Source organism: Hyla sarda (assembly GCF_029499605.1).
Source record: "Hyla sarda isolate aHylSar1 chromosome 1 unlocalized genomic scaffold, aHylSar1.hap1 SUPER_1_unloc_5, whole genome shotgun sequence".
Taxonomy (NCBI): Eukaryota; Metazoa; Chordata; class Amphibia; order Anura; family Hylidae; genus Hyla; species Hyla sarda.
This window is the reverse complement of record NW_026607591.1, coordinates 84,394-102,500: the sequence shown is the minus strand read 5'-3', so window position 1 is coordinate 102,500 and position 18,107 is coordinate 84,394. Positions and strand designations below refer to the sequence as shown.

At 47.1% G+C, this 18,107-nt stretch overlaps 1 pseudogene; it reads right to left on the bottom strand.

Annotated features, from left to right (window-relative positions):
- Nucleotides 1-18,107, bottom strand: part of LOC130298211 (zinc finger protein 84-like) — a 70,289-nt pseudogene that overhangs the window by 5,817 nt on the left and 46,365 nt on the right.

Sequence of the window (18,107 nt, the reverse complement as noted above, 5' to 3'; positions counted from 1 at the left end):
TATCAGTGAGGATGGGATATAAGGGCTGGATATAAGGTCAGGATATGAGGACGGGATATGAGGACTGGATATAAGGTCAGGATATAAGATCGGGATATCAGTGAGGATGGGATATAAGGGCTGGATATAAGGTCAGGATATGAGGACGGGATATGAGGACTGGATATAAGGTCAGGATATGAGGACGGGATATGAGGTCGGGATATCAGTGAGGATGGGATATAAGGGCTGGATATAAGGTCAGGATATGAGGACGGGATATGAGTGAGGATGGGATATAAGGGCTGGATATAAGGTCAGGATATGAAAACGGGATATGAGGACTGGATATAAGGTCAGGATATGAGGACGGGATATGAGGACTGGATATAAGGTCAGGATATGAGGACGGGATATGAGGACTGGATATAAGGTCAGGATATGAGGTCGGGTGATGAGGACGGGATATGAGGACGGCATATGAGGTCGGGATATCAGTGAGGATGGGATATAAGGGCTGGATATAAGGTCAGGATATGAGGACGGGATATGAGGACTGGATATAAGGTCAGGATATAAGATTGGGATATCAGTGAGGATGGGATATAAGGGCTGGATATGAGGATGAGATATAAGATCGGGATATCAGTGAGGATGGGATATAAGGGCTGGATATAAGGTCAGGATATGAGGATGGGATATGAGGACTGGATATAAGGTCAGGATATGAGGACGGGATATGAGGTCGGGATATCAGTGAGGATGGGATATAAGGGCTGGATATAAGGTCAGGATATGAGGACGGGATATGAGGACGGGATATGAGTGAGGATGGGATATAAGAGCTGGATATAAGGTCAGGATATGAAAATGGGATATGAGGACTGGATATAAGGTCAGGATATGAGGATGGGATATGAGGACTGGATATAAGGTCAGGATATGAGGACGGGATATGAGGACGGGATATGAGGACGGGATATGAGGTCGGGATATCAGTGAGGATGGGATATAAGGGCTGGATATAAGGTCAGGATATGAGGACGGGATATGAGGACTGGATATAAGGTCAGGATATAAGATCGGGATATCAGTGAGGATGGGATATAAGGGCTGGATATAAGGTCAGGATATGAGGACGGGATATGAGGACTGGATATAAGGTCAGGATATGAGGTCGGGATATGAGGTCGGGATATCAGTGAGGATGGGATATAAGGGCTGGATATAAGGTCAGGATATGAGGACGGGATATGAGTGAGGATGGGATATAAGGGCTGGATATAAGGTCAGGATATGAAAACGGGATATGAGGACTGGATATAAGGTCAGGATATGAGGACGGGATATGAGGACTGGATATAAGGTCAGGATATGAGGACAGGATATGAGGACTGGATATAAGGTCGGGATATGAGGTCGGGTGATGAGGACGGGATATGAGGACGGGATATGAGGACGGCATATGAGGTCGGGATATCAGTGAGGATGGGATATAAGGGCTGGATATAAGGTCAGGATATGAGGACGGGATATGAGGACTGGATATAAGGTCAGGATATAAGATCGGGATATCAGTGAGGATGGGATATAAGGGCTGGATATAAGGGCAGGATATGAGGATGGGATATAAGGGCTGGATATGAGGATGAGATATAAGATCGGGATATCAGTGAGGATGGGATATAAGGGCTGGATATAAGGTCAGGATATGAGGATGGGATATGAGGACTGGATATAAGGTCAGGATATGAGGACGGGATATGAGGTCGGGATATCAGTGAGGATGGGATATAAGGGCTGGATATAAGGTCAGGATATGAGGACGGGATATGAGGACGGGATATGAGTGAGGATGGGATATAAGAGCTGGATATAAGGTCAGGATATGAAAATGGGATATGAGGACTGGATATAAGGTCAGGATATGAGGATGGGATATGAGGACTGGATATAAGGTCAGGATATGAGGACGGGATATGAGGACGGGATATGAGGATGGGATATGAGGTCGGGATATCAGTGAGGATGGGATATAAGGGCTGGATATAAGGTCAGGATATGAGGACGGGATATGAGGACTGGATATAAGGTCAGGATATAAGATCGGGATATCAGTGAGGATGGGATATAAGGGCTGGATATAAGGTCAGGATATGAGGACGGGATATGAGGACTGGATATAAGGTCAGGATATGAGGTCGGGATATGAGGTCGGGATATCAGTGAGGATGGGATATAAGGGCTGGATATAAGGTCAGGATATGAGGACGGGATATGAGTGAGGATGGGATATAAGGGCTGGATATAAGGTCAGGATATGAAAACGGGATATGAGGACTGGATATAAGGTCAGGATATGAGGACGGGATATGAGGACTGGATATAAGGTCAGGATATGAGGACGGGATATGAGGACTGGATATAAGGTCGGGATATGAGGTCGGGTGATGAGGACGGGATATGAGGACGGGATATGAGGACGGCATATGAGGTCGGGATATCAGTGAGGATGGGATATAAGGGCTGGATATAAGGTCAGGATATGAGGACGGGATATGAGGACTGGATATAAGGTCAGGATATAAGATCGGGATATCAGTGAGGATGGGATATAAGGGCTGGATATAAGGGCAGGATATGAGGATGGGATATAAGGGCTGGATATGAGGATGAGATATAAGATCGGGATATCAGTGAGGATGGGATATAAGGGCTGGATATAAGGTCAGGATATGAGGATGGGATATGAGGACTGGATATAAGGTCAGGATATGAGGACGGGATATGAGGTCGGGATATCAGTGAGGATGGGATATAAGGGCTGGATATAAGGTCAGGATATGAGGACGGGATATGAGGACGGGATATGAGTGAGGATGGGATATAAGAGCTGGATATAAGGTCAGGATATGAAAATGGGATATGAGGACTGGATATAAGGTCAGGATATGAGGATGGGATATGAGGACTGGATATAAGGTCAGGATATGAGGTCGGGATATGAGGACGGGATATGAGGACGGGATATGAGGTCGGGATATCTGTGAGGATGGGATATAAGGGCTGGATATAAGGTCAGGATATGAGGACGGGATATGAGGACTGGATATAACGTCAGGATATAAGATCGGGATATCAGTGAGGATGGGATATAAGGGCTGGATATAAGGTCAGGATATGAGGACGGGATATGAGGACTGGATATAAGGTCAGGATATAAGATCGGGATATCAGTGAGGATGGGATATAAGGGCTGGATATAAGGTCAGGATATGAGGACGGGATATGAGGACTGGATATAAGGTCAGGATATGAGGACGGGATATGAGGTCGGGATATCAGTGAGGATGGGATATAAGGGCTGGATATAAGGTCAGGATATGAGGACGGGATATGAGTGAGGATGGGATATAAGGGCTGGATATAAGGTCAGGATATGAAAACGGGATATGAGGACTGGATATAAGGTCAGGATATGAGGACGGGATATGAGGACTGGATATAAGGTCAGGATATGAGGACGGGATATGAGGACTGGATATAAGGTCAGGATATGAGGTCGGGATATGAGGTCGGGTGATGAGGACGGGATATGAGGACGGGATATGAGGACGGCATATGAGGTCGGGATATCAGTGAGGATGGGATATAAGGGCTGGATATAAGGTCAGGATATGAGGACGGGATATGAGGACTGGATATAAGGTCAGGATATAAGATCGGGATATCAGTGAGGATGGGATATAAGGGCTGGATATAAGGGCAGGATATGAGGATGGGATATAAGGGCTGGATATGAGGATGAGATATAAGATCGGGATATCAGTGAGGATGGGATATAAGGGCTGGATATAAGGTCAGGATATGAGGACGGGATATGAGGACTGGATATAAGGTCAGGATATAAGATCGGGATATCAGTGAGGATGGGATATAAGGGCTGGATATAAGGTCAGGATATGAGGACGGGATATGAGGACTGGATATAAGGTCAGGATATGAGGACGGGATATGAGGTCGGGATATCAGTGAGGATGGGATATAAGGGCTGGATATAAGGTCAGGATATGAGGACGGGATATGAGGACGGGATATGAGTGAGGATGGGATATAAGAGCTGGATATAAGGTCAGGATATGAAAATTGTTACGCCGAGCGCTCCGGGTCCCCGTTCTTCCCCGGAGCGCTCGCCTCATTCTCGTTGCTGCAGCGCCCCGGTCAGATCCACTGACCGGGTGCGCTGCGGTACCGCCTCCAGCCGGGATGCGATTCGCGATGCGGGTGGCGCCCGCTCGCGATGCGCACCCCGGTCCCCGTACCTGACTCGCTCTCCGTCGGTCCTGTCCCGGCGCGCGCGGCTCCGCTCCCTAGGGCGCGCGCGCGCCGGGTCTCTGCGATTTAAAGGGCCAGTGCACCAATGTTGGTGCCTGGCCCAATCTTCCCAATTACCAATTAGTGTGATCACCTGTGCACTTCCCTATATTACCTCACTTCCCCTGCACTCCCTTGCCGGATCTTGTTGCATTAGTGCCTAGTGAAAGCGTTCCCTTGTCTGTTCCTAGCCCGTGTTCCTGACCTCCTGCCGTTGCCCCTGACTACGATCCTTGCCGCCTGCCCTCGACCTTCTGCTACGTCCGACCTTGCTTCTGCCTACTCCCTTGTACCTCGCCTATCTTCAGCAGTCAGAGAGGTGAGCCGTTGCTAGTGGATACGACCTGGTCACTACCGCCGCAGCAAGACCATCCCGCTTTGCGGCGGGCTCTGGTGAAAACCTGTAGTGGCTTAGAACCGGTCCACTAGCGCGGTCCTCGCCAATCCCTCTCTGGCACAGAGGATCCACCTCCTGCCAGCCGGCATCGTGACAGTAGATCCGGCCATGGATCCCGCTGAAGATCCTACACTGGTCGCCCAGCTAGCCCTAAAGATCGCCCAACGAGATCAACAGCTGGCATACTTGATCTCCGAGACACAGCGTCTTCAGTCACAGATACAGCAGCTGCAGCCGCAGACACAGCAACTTCAATCACAGCTACAGCTGCAACTACCATCTCCTCCGCCGGCTCCTGCAACTCCTCCGCAGCAACCGGCCGTTCCTAACCCCTGCTTGTCCCTGCCGGACAAATTTGATGGGGACCGCAATGATTCTGCCACAGCCACAGTCCAGTCCTTCTTCGCTGAGGTCCGTGGTGTCTTCGAGGAGCCTGCCCGAGCTTCTTCTGCCGAGATTGCCCTGCTGAACCTGGCCCAGGGTGTTTCTTCCGTTGGCGAGTACGCCATTCAGTTCCGTGCTCTTGCTTACGAGTTGTCCTGGAATAGTGAGGTTCTCTGCGCGACCTTTAAAAAAGGCCTATCCAGCAACATTAAAGATGTTCTGGCCGCACGAGAGACTCCTGCTGACCTACATGAACTCATTCATCTTGCCACTCGCATTGACATGCGTTCTTCCGGATGGCGTCTGGAGCTCCGCCTGGATATGGACTTTGTTCGCACGAAGCGTTTTTTCTCCCCGGCTCCTCTCTCCTCTGGTCCTCTGCAATCCGTTCCTGTGCTTCCCGCCGCGGAGGCTATGCAAGTTGACCGGTCTCGCTTGACACCTCAAGAGAGGACACGACGCCGCATGGAGAATCTTTGCCTGTACTATGCCGGTACCGAACACTTCCTGAAGGATTGTCCTACCCGTCCTCCCCGCCTGGAAAGACGTACGCTGACTCCGCACAAAGGTGACACAGTTCTTGATGTCAACTCTGCTTCTCCACGCCTTACTGTGCCTGTGCGGATATCTGCCTCTACCTTCTCCTTCTCTACCATGGTCTTCTTGGATTCCGGATCTGCAGGAAAAAATTTTTTGGCCTCTCTTATCAACAGGTTCTACGTCCCTGTGACCAGTCTCGCCAGACCCCTCTACATCTATTGTTTTAACAATAAAAGATTGGACTGTCTCGTGCGTTTCCGCACAGAACCCCTCCTAATGTGCATCGGACCTCATCTCGGAAAAATTAAGTTTTTTTTCCTCAGGTTCTTTGGCCCCAAGAAGAGGGGGAGACCCAAGGGGGGGGGGTACTGTTACGCCGAGCGCTCCGGGTCCCCGTTCTTCCCCGGAGCGCTCGCCTCATTCTCGTTGCTGCAGCGCCCCGGTCAGATCCACTGACCGGGTGCGCTGCGGTACCGCCTCCAGCCGGGATGCGATTCGCGATGCGGGTGGCGCCCGCTCGCGATGCGCACCCCGGTCCCCGTACCTGACTCGCTCTCCGTCGGTCCTGTCCCGGCGCGCGCGGCTCCGCTCCCTAGGGCGCGCGCACGCCGGGTCTCTGCGATTTAAAGGGCCAGTGCACCAATGTTGGTGCCTGGCCCAATCTTCCCAATTACCAATTAGTGTGATCACCTGTGCACTTCCCTATATTACCTCACTTCCCCTGCACTCCCTTGCCGTATCTTGTTGCATTAGTGCCTAGTGAAAGCGTTCCCTTGTCTGTTCCTAGCCCGTGTTCCTGACCTCCTGCCGTTGCCCCTGACTACGATCCTTGCCGCCTGCCCTCGACCTTCTGCTACGTCCGACCTTGCTTCTGCCTACTCCCTTGTACCTCGCCTATCTTCAGCAGTCAGAGAGGTGAGCCGTTGCTAGTGGATACGACCTGGTCACTACCGCCGCAGCAAGACCATCCCGCTTTGCGGCGGGCTCTGGTGAAAACCTGTAGTGGCTTAGAACCGGTCCACTAGCGCGGTCCTCGCCAATCCCTCTCTGGCACAGAGGATCCACCTCCTGCCAGCCGGCATCGTGACAAAAATGGGATATGAGGACTGGATATAAGGTCAGGATATGAGGATGGGATATGAGGACTGGATATAAGGTCAGGATATGAGGTCGGGATATGAGGACGGGATATGAGGACGGGATATGAGGATGGGATATGAGGTCGGGATATCAGTGAGGATGGGATATAAGGGCTGGATATAAGGTCAGGATATGAGGACGGGATATGAGGACTGGATATAAGGTCAGGATATAAGATCGGGATATCAGTGAGGATGGGATATAAGGGCTGGATATAAGGTCAGGATATGAGGACGGGATATGAGGACTGGATATAAGGTCAGGATATGAGGACGGGATATGAGGTCGGGATATCAGTGAGGATGGGATATAAGGGCTGGATATAAGGGCAGGATATGAGGATGGGATATAAGGGCTGGATATCAGGATGAGATATAAGATCGGGATATCAGTGAGGATGGGATATAAGGGCTGGATATAAGGTCAGGATATGAGGATGGGATATGAGGACTGGATATAAGGTCAGGATATGAGGACGGGATATGAGGTCGGGATATGAGTGAGGATGGGATATAAGGGCTGGATATAAGGGCTGGATATGAGGACGCAATGAGGTCAGGATATGAGTGAGGATGGGATATGAGGACTGGATATAAGGTCAGGATATGAGGACGGGATGAGGACAGGATATGAGGAAGGGATATGAGGACGGGATATAAGGTCAAGATATGAGGACAGGATGAGGACAGGATATGAGGAAGGGATATGAGTACAGGATATAAGGTCAAGATATGAGGTCGAGATATGAGGACAGGATACGAGGATGGGATATGAGGACAGGATATGAGATCGGGATATAAGGTCACGATAGGAGGACGGGATATGAGGACGGGATATGAGGTGTGTGATCATCGTGATTCTGCTACTGGGACCCCCTGATCTCCGTGCAGCAACCGGCATTCTGAAAGTTTTTTTCAGAATGCTTGGTTTAGGCAGCAGTGGTTGTGACGTCACACCACACCCCCTCATGATGTCACCTCACGCCCCCTCCTATAGACATGAATGGAGGGGGCGTGACGTGACATTGCAAGGGGGCTTGGTGTGACGTCACATCTCCGGACGCCCAAATCCAGCGTTCTAAACATACTGTAGAATGCAGAGTGCTGCTCAGAGATTGCAGGGGGTCCCAGCGGCGGGAGCCCCTCGATCAGACATCTTATTCCCCCGCAATCACACATCTTATCCCCCCACGATCACACATCTTATCCCCCCGCGATCACACATCTTATCCCCCCGCGATCACACATCTTATCCCGCCGCGATCACACATCTTATCCCCCGCGATCAGACATCTTATTCCCCCGCAATCACACATCTTATTCCCCGCGATCAGACATCTTATCCCCCTCGATCAGACATCTTATCCCCCTCGATCACACATCTTATCCCCCTCCCGCGATCACACATCTTATCCCCCGCGATCACACATCTTATCCCCCGCGATCACACATCTTATCCCCCGCGATCACACATCTTATCCCCCTCCCGCGATCACACATCTTATCCCCCCCTGCGATCACACATCTTATCCCCCGCGATCACACATCTTATCCCCCGCGAACACACATCTTATCCCCCGCGATCACACATCTTATCCCCCGCGATCACACATCTTATCCCCCCGCGATCACACATCTTATCCCTCCGCGATCACACATCTTATCCCTCCGCGATCACACATCTTATCCCCCGCGATCACACATCTTATCCTCCGCGATCACACATCTTATCCCCCGCGATCACACATCTTATCCCCCGTGATCACACATCTTATCCCTCCGTGATCACACATCTTATCCCCCTCCCGCGATCACACATCTTATCCCCCCACGATCACACATCTTATCCCCCCGCGATCACACATCTTATCCCCCCCGGGATCACACATCTTATCCCCCCGCGATCACACATCTTATCCCCCCCCGCGATCACACATCTTATCCCATATCCTTTACATAGGGGATAAGATGTCTGCGGGCGGAGTAACACTTTAACCCCTTAAGGACAAAGGACACAATGCTGCTTCTTGGTCACATCTCATTCCCAAAAAAGTTAAAAAGCGACTTTAAAGTCATATATACACAAAAGTGGTACTAAAAATATATACAATTCATAGCGCAAAAGAATTATACCTCATACAGCCCATATAACGGAAAAATGAGAAAGTTATAGGTGGTCAAAATAGGGCGACTTAAAAAAAAAAGTTAGAGATTTTTTTAAGCAGTACAATAAGTCCGATAAGTAAATATTCATGGGGATCACTGTAATCATATTGTCCCATAAAATAAAGAAAATGTCATTTTACAGTAAAGTCTACAGCGCGAGAACAAAACCCTCCAAAATCTGCTAAATTTTGGTTTTCTTTTAAGTTTCCTGCCACAAATAATAATTTTTGGGGTTCGCCGCACGTTTTATGGTAAAATGACTGATGTCATTAAAAAGTACAATTGGTCGCGCAAAAAACAAGTCCTCATACGGTCTGTGGATGGAAATATAGAAGAGTTATGGATTATAGAAGGCGAGGAGGAAAAAAGGAAAATGCAAAAATAAAATTGTCCTGGTCCTTAAGAGGTTAAACTTGAGCAGGTAACGCCTCCTGAGCCACCACGGATAGGGTAGGACACTAGACTTGGGCAGAAGGACCCCCCACACTACCCACCAGAAAAGGAAGAAAGGAAGGAGAAAGACAGAAGAGGAAAGGGTTAAAAGGAGGAGCCAAGAGTGCGGAGGACAGAAAAGAGGTGAAAGCCGAGGGAGAACCACACCGGCCCCCCCCCCATATCTTATGGAACTTATCAGGGCACTTTCTTATTCAAGGTGAGTGTATTTTACATAAATATTCCCAAAATGTAACCTATATTCACAATTTTTTGTTGTTTTCTGAAGATTAGTTCACATGTTTCTATGGTTACATGTGTTTTCGGCAATTTGCACAACTATGGGAATAGCATGATTTTTTAAGCAATTTTGGAAAATCAAAAACAGCCTTACGAGATAGTGGCAGTATAAAGATAGAGCTGGAGGGGAGGAGTATAACTACTGTATATCCTGATCCCACAGAGATAGCGGCAGTATAAAGATAGAGCTGGAGGGGAGGAGTATAACTACTACATATAATGATCCCACAGATATAGCAGCAGTATACAGATAGAGCTGGAGGGGAGGAGTATAACTACTACATATCCTGATCCCAGATATAGCAGCAGTATACATATAGAGCTGGGATAGGAAGTGTATAACTACTATATATCCTGATCCCATAGAGATAGCAGCAGTATACATATAGAGCTGGAGGGGAGGTGTATAACTACTATATATCCTGATCCCATAGAGATAGCAGCAGTATACATATAGAGCTGGAGGGGAGGTGTATAACTACTATATATCCTGATCCCATAGAGATAGCAGCAGTATACAGATAGAGCTGGGATAGGAAGTGTATAACTACTATATATCCTGATCCCATAGAGATAGCAGCAGTATACATATAGAGCTGGAGGGGAGGTGTATAACTACTATATATCCTGATCCCATAGAGATAGCAGCAGTATACAGATAGAGCTGGAGGGGAGGTGTATAACTACTATATATACTGATCCCATAGAGGCAGCAGCAGCAGTATACAGATAGAGCTGTAGGGGAGGTGTATAACTCTATATATACTGATCCCATAGAGATAGCAGCAGTATACAGATAGAGCTGGAGGGGAGGTGTATAACTCTATATATACTGATCCCATAGAGATAGCAGCAGTATACAAATAGAGCTTAAAGGGGAGGTTTCTGGGAGCTGCCAGGATCATCTGATATGTGATGAGATTATATAATCACATAATAATAATTATTATAATTTTATTTATATAGCAGACAGATTCCGCAGCACTTTATAATTTTGGGGTACAAATAAAGACAAGACAGAAGGCATAAAGGGCTTTATTGATACAATGGTGCGGCCATATTTCATCAATAATCAGGTGACATACAGGAGAGTGAACCGGTCACCAGATAATCTCTGAAGGTCTAAAGTGCAGAGAGAAGAGGGGGAGACGGTCTAATATGAAGCTTCTAATGTCTCCAAGACACAGAGGTCTCAAAAAGGAGAAAAGTGGTAGTAATGGAGGCAACGAGGGAACGTTATAGGCTTGAAGAGAAGTGTCTGAAGGTCACGTTTAAAACTGTGGATGTTGTGGATTTTTGAAGGTGAGGAGGAAAAAACAAAAAAGGAAAAATAAAATTGGCCTGGTCCTTAAGGGGTTAAAGACAAAACACATGCTCCCAATCATTAAGGGCCACACTTTGAGACCTCGGATCTAAAACATAATCCTCTCCGGGTGCAGCATCATCTTTGTCCCAGCTGAAGCACAGACCTGGCAGGACTAGTACTCCTCTGTGCTCACTCCTGTCCTATCAGACTGCAGCATGAAAGCAGAGAGGAGGGGGTTACAGAGCCGCCTGCAGTGATTGAATAAAGAGACCTGGCACAGCAGACCCAGGGAGGAAGTGAATGGTGAGCGAGGGTGGGCTCAGTGCTTGCCTCAGACACTCCCTTTCCTGAACAGTGGATGCCCGAATAAGTGAGCAGCAGAACAGAGGGATCTGTGAGCCAAATACAGAAGACAAATAAAACAGACCTGTATAGCATCTGGATGACCTAGTGAGTAACATATATGAGCATTATTTTTTTCTGTGATTACTGCAGCTGATGACCGAGTAGAATCTGTGACTCATCTGTGACTCACCTGGGTGGTTACCTGTAGAAATGTCCTCCTTATACTGCTCATCACTGTTCACATCTGTCTCTTCTTTCTTTATGGCTGTAGCATTAAGACAGATCAGATCTCTCCCTGTAAAAATGTCCTCCTTATACTGCTCATCACCGCTCACTTCTGTCTCTTCTTTCTTTATGTTTGTAGCATTAATAGATATCAGATCTCTCCCTGTAGAAAGGTCCTCCTTATACTGCTCATCACTGCTTACATCTGTCTCTTCTTCCTTTATGTCTGTAGCATTAATATAGATCAGATCTTTCCCTGTAGGAATGTCCTCCTTATACTGCTCATCACCGCTCACATCTGTCTCTTGTTCTTCCTTTATGTCTGTAGCATTAATATAGATCAGATCTTTCCCTGTAGGAATGTCCTCCTTATACTGCTCATCACTGCTCACATCTGTCTCTTGTTCTTCCTTTATGTCTGTAGCATTAATATAGATCAGATCTTTCTCTGTAGAAATGCCCCCCTTATACTGCTCATCACTGCTCACATCTGTCTCTTCTTCTTCTTCCTTTATGTCTGTAGTATTAACATGGATGAGATCTTTCCCTGCAGGAATGTCCTCCTTATACTGTTCATCACTGCTCACATCTGTCTCTTCTTCTTCTTCCTTTATGTCTGTAGCATTAATATAAATGAGATCTTTCCCTGTAGTATTATCCTCCATATTCTGTTCATCAAGAGGACGGGGACACCTCTCTGGTGCTGTTCTCTTACTGGATCTGACTGTAGGGAACACATACAGAGACTGAATTCATTCTTTACATACAAATAATGAGAGGACGTGTGTATATAGTCATGTCTATTACCTGGTGATGTGAGGGGCTGCTGATCCTCCATCATGACCTGATCCTTGTACTGATCCTTGTGTCCTTCTACATACTCCCACTCCTCCATGGAGAAATAGACCGCCACGTCCTGACACCTTATAGGAACCTGTATTGTGAATAAACATTTAATTCTATACAATTCCAGGATGTTATATGGAGACATTTGAGGGGATATTCCTGCACATGATTTATCTTCTTGCTCTCGGATGATGAGGTGAATACTTGTCGGGGCAGATCCTCTATATTATGGTCACATGTCCTGAACTGACCGCAAGTCTGATGATCCAGCTGTCAGTTCAGGTCATTATACCCAAAGCGCCCGTCCCATGGAGTGTAAGGAGTTAAGTGACATTTCATAGTATCACTGCTCCCCTCCCCCGGGACTATATAGATGGCTGCTTACTGTCTGGTCCCTAAGGATAGAATTGGCAGTGCTGTGCGCCACTTAACCCTAGCTAGACTGGTTGTTCTTATCCCAGCGAGTAGAAGGGACAATAAGCAGCTATCTGTATAGTGTGTGGCCCCAAAAAAGATAAGTGTCAATGCATCACCACCATTTAACTCCTTCATGGCTGACTGGGCAGGAGGTATATAATGTATAGCCATGGGCCCAGCTCCGGAGCAGGAGACGCATCAAATCTGGCATATCTTCTGCTCTTGTGCAGGAAACCCCTTTCAGAGCAGGGACTCCTGTCATTAAAGTGATAAGATTTGGAGGGGAGGGAGGCCGCTGCCAGTCTATGAAGCACAGTCAGGAGTTCACCACGATTCATAGCCCCTAGGTCCTACCTGCTATCAGCATCTGGGACTCATTGCTAATGCCGGACATCACCAATGCCAAAAATCTATTTCCGGTAGCTCAGTGGAGCTGATAAGGACACCCACAGTGAAATAGCGGGGTCCCGGTCAGCTGAGAGAACGGGTGGAGGTCCCTAACCTCGCTCCACGCTGTCTGAACGACGCTCCAATCCTGCAGGCAGCCTCAGCATCACAGCATTGATCAGTGTATGTAATCTATAGATTCCATGTAATAGTCTACTACAGGGACTAAAAAAACTGGGAATAAGGTAAAAAGAACATTAACTTAATATGAATAAGCCCCTCCCCTAATAAACGATTGAATGTTCCCCATTTACCAATTTGTTTAATTATAAAATAATGTAAACAAAAAATAAACCTAAACATATGTGTAACCGCACGGTCAATGGCGTAAACGTAAAAAAATACAACTTCATGGGCCAAAAAAAATTCTTAAAAAGCGATCAAAAAGTCTCATCAAAACTAAAGTGGTTCCGATAAAAATTACAGATCACGGCGCAAAAGATGACTTTCATACATCCCCGTATACGGAATAATAAGAGAGTTATAGGGGTCAAGGTAGGGAAATCTGATACATAATAATTTATGTACAAAAAATATATCATAAATCATTTATCATTGTAATCGTTTGGACCTACAGAATAAAGAGAATTATTACCGTAATATGCACTGGGTCTAAACAGAAGAACCCAGATTGTAAAAATTACTTTTTTTTTTTTAAATTTCACCCCACAATTTATATTTTTTTCACCATTGTTGCAGTAAAATGAGTGATGTCATTACAAAGTACAAATCGGTGGTGAAAAAACAACAACAACAAGAACAAGAAGCCTCATATGGGTTTATAAAGAGGAAATTGCAATCATTATGGCTATTAGAAGGCGAGGAGGAAAACATTAAAAAGAGAAATCACTGTGTTCTTAAGGGGTTAAAACTCAAAACTGTCGAATCCTGAAGGGGTTAATAGTACAAAAACATGACAGTACTCCAGATGTGACCACACACATACCTCCACCTGAAGACTGTACAGGAGCCGTGTGCTTACAGGACCTGCATGATGTCACCATCATGTGATCAGTCACATGGAGGAGGAGTCACATGATCAGGAGCTCATCTGCTCAGTGTATGCAGGACTCTGCTGTCACATGACCATTATCACAGGTCCTTCAATCACAATATCTTCTATCCTGCGCTGCGGAGCTCCGCCCATTCCAGTCACATGATCCTCCCCACAGGTCCTTCCGCCACAGTCGCATCTTTACTGCTAAACTTTGCCCCCCCCCCCCCCCAAATGTACTGGTCACATGATTGTGACATCATCACAGGTCCTACACCTCCAGCATGTAGCGGATACAGAGCAGGTCCTGGTGGGGCAGTCACTGCTGTTGTGTTGTGTGTGGAGATCTCTCAGAACAGCAGCCCCTGATCATGTGACTCCTCCTCCATGTGACTGATCACATGACGGTGACATCATCGCAGGTCCTGTAAGCACACGGCTCCTCTACAGATACAGGTATGTGTGTGCGGTCACCATCAGATCAGGATTATTGGGGATGTTTGTTATTAACCCTTAAAGGGGTACTACGGTGCTTAGACATCTTATCCCCTATCCAAAGGATAGGGGATAAGATGACTGATTGTGGGAGTCCGGCCGCTGGGGACCCCCGTGATCTTGCACGCGGCACCCCGTTTGTAATCAGTCCCTGGAGCGTGTCCCCTCTGGATCTGATTATCGGCGACCACAGATCCGATGGCGTGTGACGTCACACTCCACCCCTCAATTCAAGCCTATGGGAGGGGGCATGACAGCTAGCCCTGTGGTCGCCTGTAATCAGACCCGGAGCGAACAAGCTCCGGGGACTGATTACAAACGGGGTGCCCCGTGCATGATCCCGGGCGTCCCCAGCGGCGGACTCCCGCGATCAGGCATCTTATATAAGATATCTAAGCACTGGAGTACCCCTTTAAGGACACGATGTATATTTACATTCTGTGCCCCATATGGGACTTTGAGGTGAGCTCAGGAGCTATAAGCAGCCAGGACTCACCACTAATGACGCTCATCGCCATTAACCCTTTAGCTTCCATGATCAAAGTCGATTGCAGGATCTAATATTAGTAAAATGCAGTTGTTGGGGGGCGGAGTCTAGATCAGCTGAGATGATGGCCGGAGGGCCCCTTACCATGCTCTGTGCTCAGATCGGTGCTCTAAGTATACAGACACCTCCACAGCCTGTATAAGCCGAGCACCGATAACACTGATCACTATGGCAGAGCGTTATTCAGGGTTTGTAATAGAAGCCCCTCCCCTAATAAGTTTATATCCCATTTTTGTAATAAAATAATGTAGGTGGGCGTGGCTTAGACATGGCACTGTACGGTTGTTTTTCTAGGGAGCGCCGTGCCGACCAGCGGTTGTTTCCTGATTTCCTGCCTATACTGCCCCCCAGGGGATGTCTGGATGGTGAAGGTATCAGGTCACTTACCCGCCCATCCTGTCACCTGGTCAGTCTCTTTTCTCCGGGTATCAGCCACTTCTTCCATACAGGACTATGTAAGCATCAGGTTTTTTAAGTTTCTCCCGCGCCCCTATTATTACTTAAGACAGTGTTTCCAAACCAGTGTGCCTCCAGCTGTTGTAACACTACAACTCCCAGCATACCCTGACAGCCAAATGCTGTAACAGCTGGAGGCACCCTGCTTGGGAAACACTGACTCCGGTGGTGGCCCAGACCCTGCGTGTGTAACGGTATATGATGCTCGGCCTCTGCTGCAGGTAATAGCAGGTTCTTCCGGGGGGACATATCACAATTCACATAAAATCCTGATGTAATTGTGATGTATATTGTGCCCCCTAGTGGACACATTTCAGTATTCTTCATTGGACAATGTCATATTGAATCCCTCTATTCTTCTCCCTGCTCTGATGAAGACGTTCTGATTACACCGCAGCCTCAGAGATTAGGAGAAATGGATTCACAACGTCTTCAGCAGAGCAGGGAGAGCGACCTCCGAAGACCTGGAGGACCAGAGCGCCACCACTGGACGGGAGAGGGGAGTGCGCTCTAGTCTCTTATTTTACAGCCCTCGGACAATGGATTTAGTTTTATAGAGAAATCTGAAAACTCCTATAATGTCTCCTCAGATGTTTCCCCAGATTATCTCCAGGAAATGGATTTTATTTCTCCATAGAATCTGGTGCGGTTTATCATCGTCTCCTCTTCTTCCCTTCAGGTTTCTCCAATCCAGGATCCTCTGCTGATATCTTCTATATAAGAGAATTCTCCTGGATGACCCATCAACCATGGAGAGAGACAGGAACAAGATGGCCGACAGGATCATAAACCTCACCCTACAGATACTCTTCCGGCTTACTGGAGAGGTGAGGGATTCTGGGAGTGATGTCACATGACCTCATTCTTATCTATGGAATAACAGATGGATATGACTGGAGAGGTGAGGGATTCTGGGAGTGATGTCACATGACCTCATTCTTATCTATGTAATAACAGATGGATATGACTGGAGAGGTGAGGGATTCTGGGAGTGATGTCACATGACCTCATTCTTATCTATGTAATAACAGATGGATATGACTGGAGAGGTGAGGGATTCTGGGAGTGATGTCACATGACCTCATTCTTATCTATGTAATAACAGATGGATATGACTGGAGAGGTGAGGGATTCTGGGAGTGTTGTCACATGACCTCATTCTTATCTATGTAATAACGGATGGATATGACTGGAGAGGTGAGGGATTCTGGGAGTGATGTCACATGACCTCATTCTTATCTATGTAATAACAGATGGATATGACTGGAGAGGTGAGGGATTCTGGGAGTGATGTCACATGACCTCATTCTTATCTATGTAATATCAGATCGATATGACTGGAGAGGTGAGGGATTCTGGGAGTGATGTCACATGACCTCATTCTTATCTATGTAATAACAGATGGATATGACTGGAGAGGTGAGGGATTCTGGGAGTGATGTCACATGACCTCATTCTTATCTATGGAATAACAGATGGATATGACTGGAGAGGTGAGGGATTCTGGGAGTGTTGTCACATGACCTCATTCTTATCTATGTAATAACGGATGGATATGACTGGAGAGGTGAGGGATTCTGGGAGTGATGTCACATGACCTCATTCTTATCTATGTAATAACAGATGGATATGACTGGAGAGGTGAGGGATTCTGGGAGTGTTGTCACATGACCTCATTCTTATCTATGGAATAACAGATGGATATGACTGGAGAGGTGAGGGATTCTGGGAGTGATGTCACATGACCTCATTCTTATCTATGTAATAACAGATCGATATGACTGGAGAGGTGAGGGATTCTGGGAGTGATGTCACATGACCTCATTCTTATCTATGTAATAACAGATGGATATGACTGGAGAGGTGAGGGATTCTGGGAGTGATGTCACATGACCTCATTCTTATCTATGGAATAACAGATGGATATGACTGGAGAGGTGAGGGATTCTGGGAGTGATGTCACATGACCTCATTCTTATCTATGTAATAACAGATGGATATGACTGGAGAGGTGAGGGATTCTGGGAGTGATGTCACATGACCTCATTCTTATCTATGTAATAACAGATGGATATGACTGGAGAGGTGAGGGATTCTGGGAGTGATGTCACATGACCTCATTCTTATCTATGTAATAACAGATGGATATGACTGGAGAGGTGAGGGATTCTGGGAGTGTTGTCACATGACCTCATTCTTATCTATGTAATAACAGATGGATATGACTGGAGAGGTGAGGGTTTCTGGGAGTGATGTCACATGACCTCATTCTTATCTATGTAATAACAGATGGATATGACTGGAGAGGTGAGGGATTC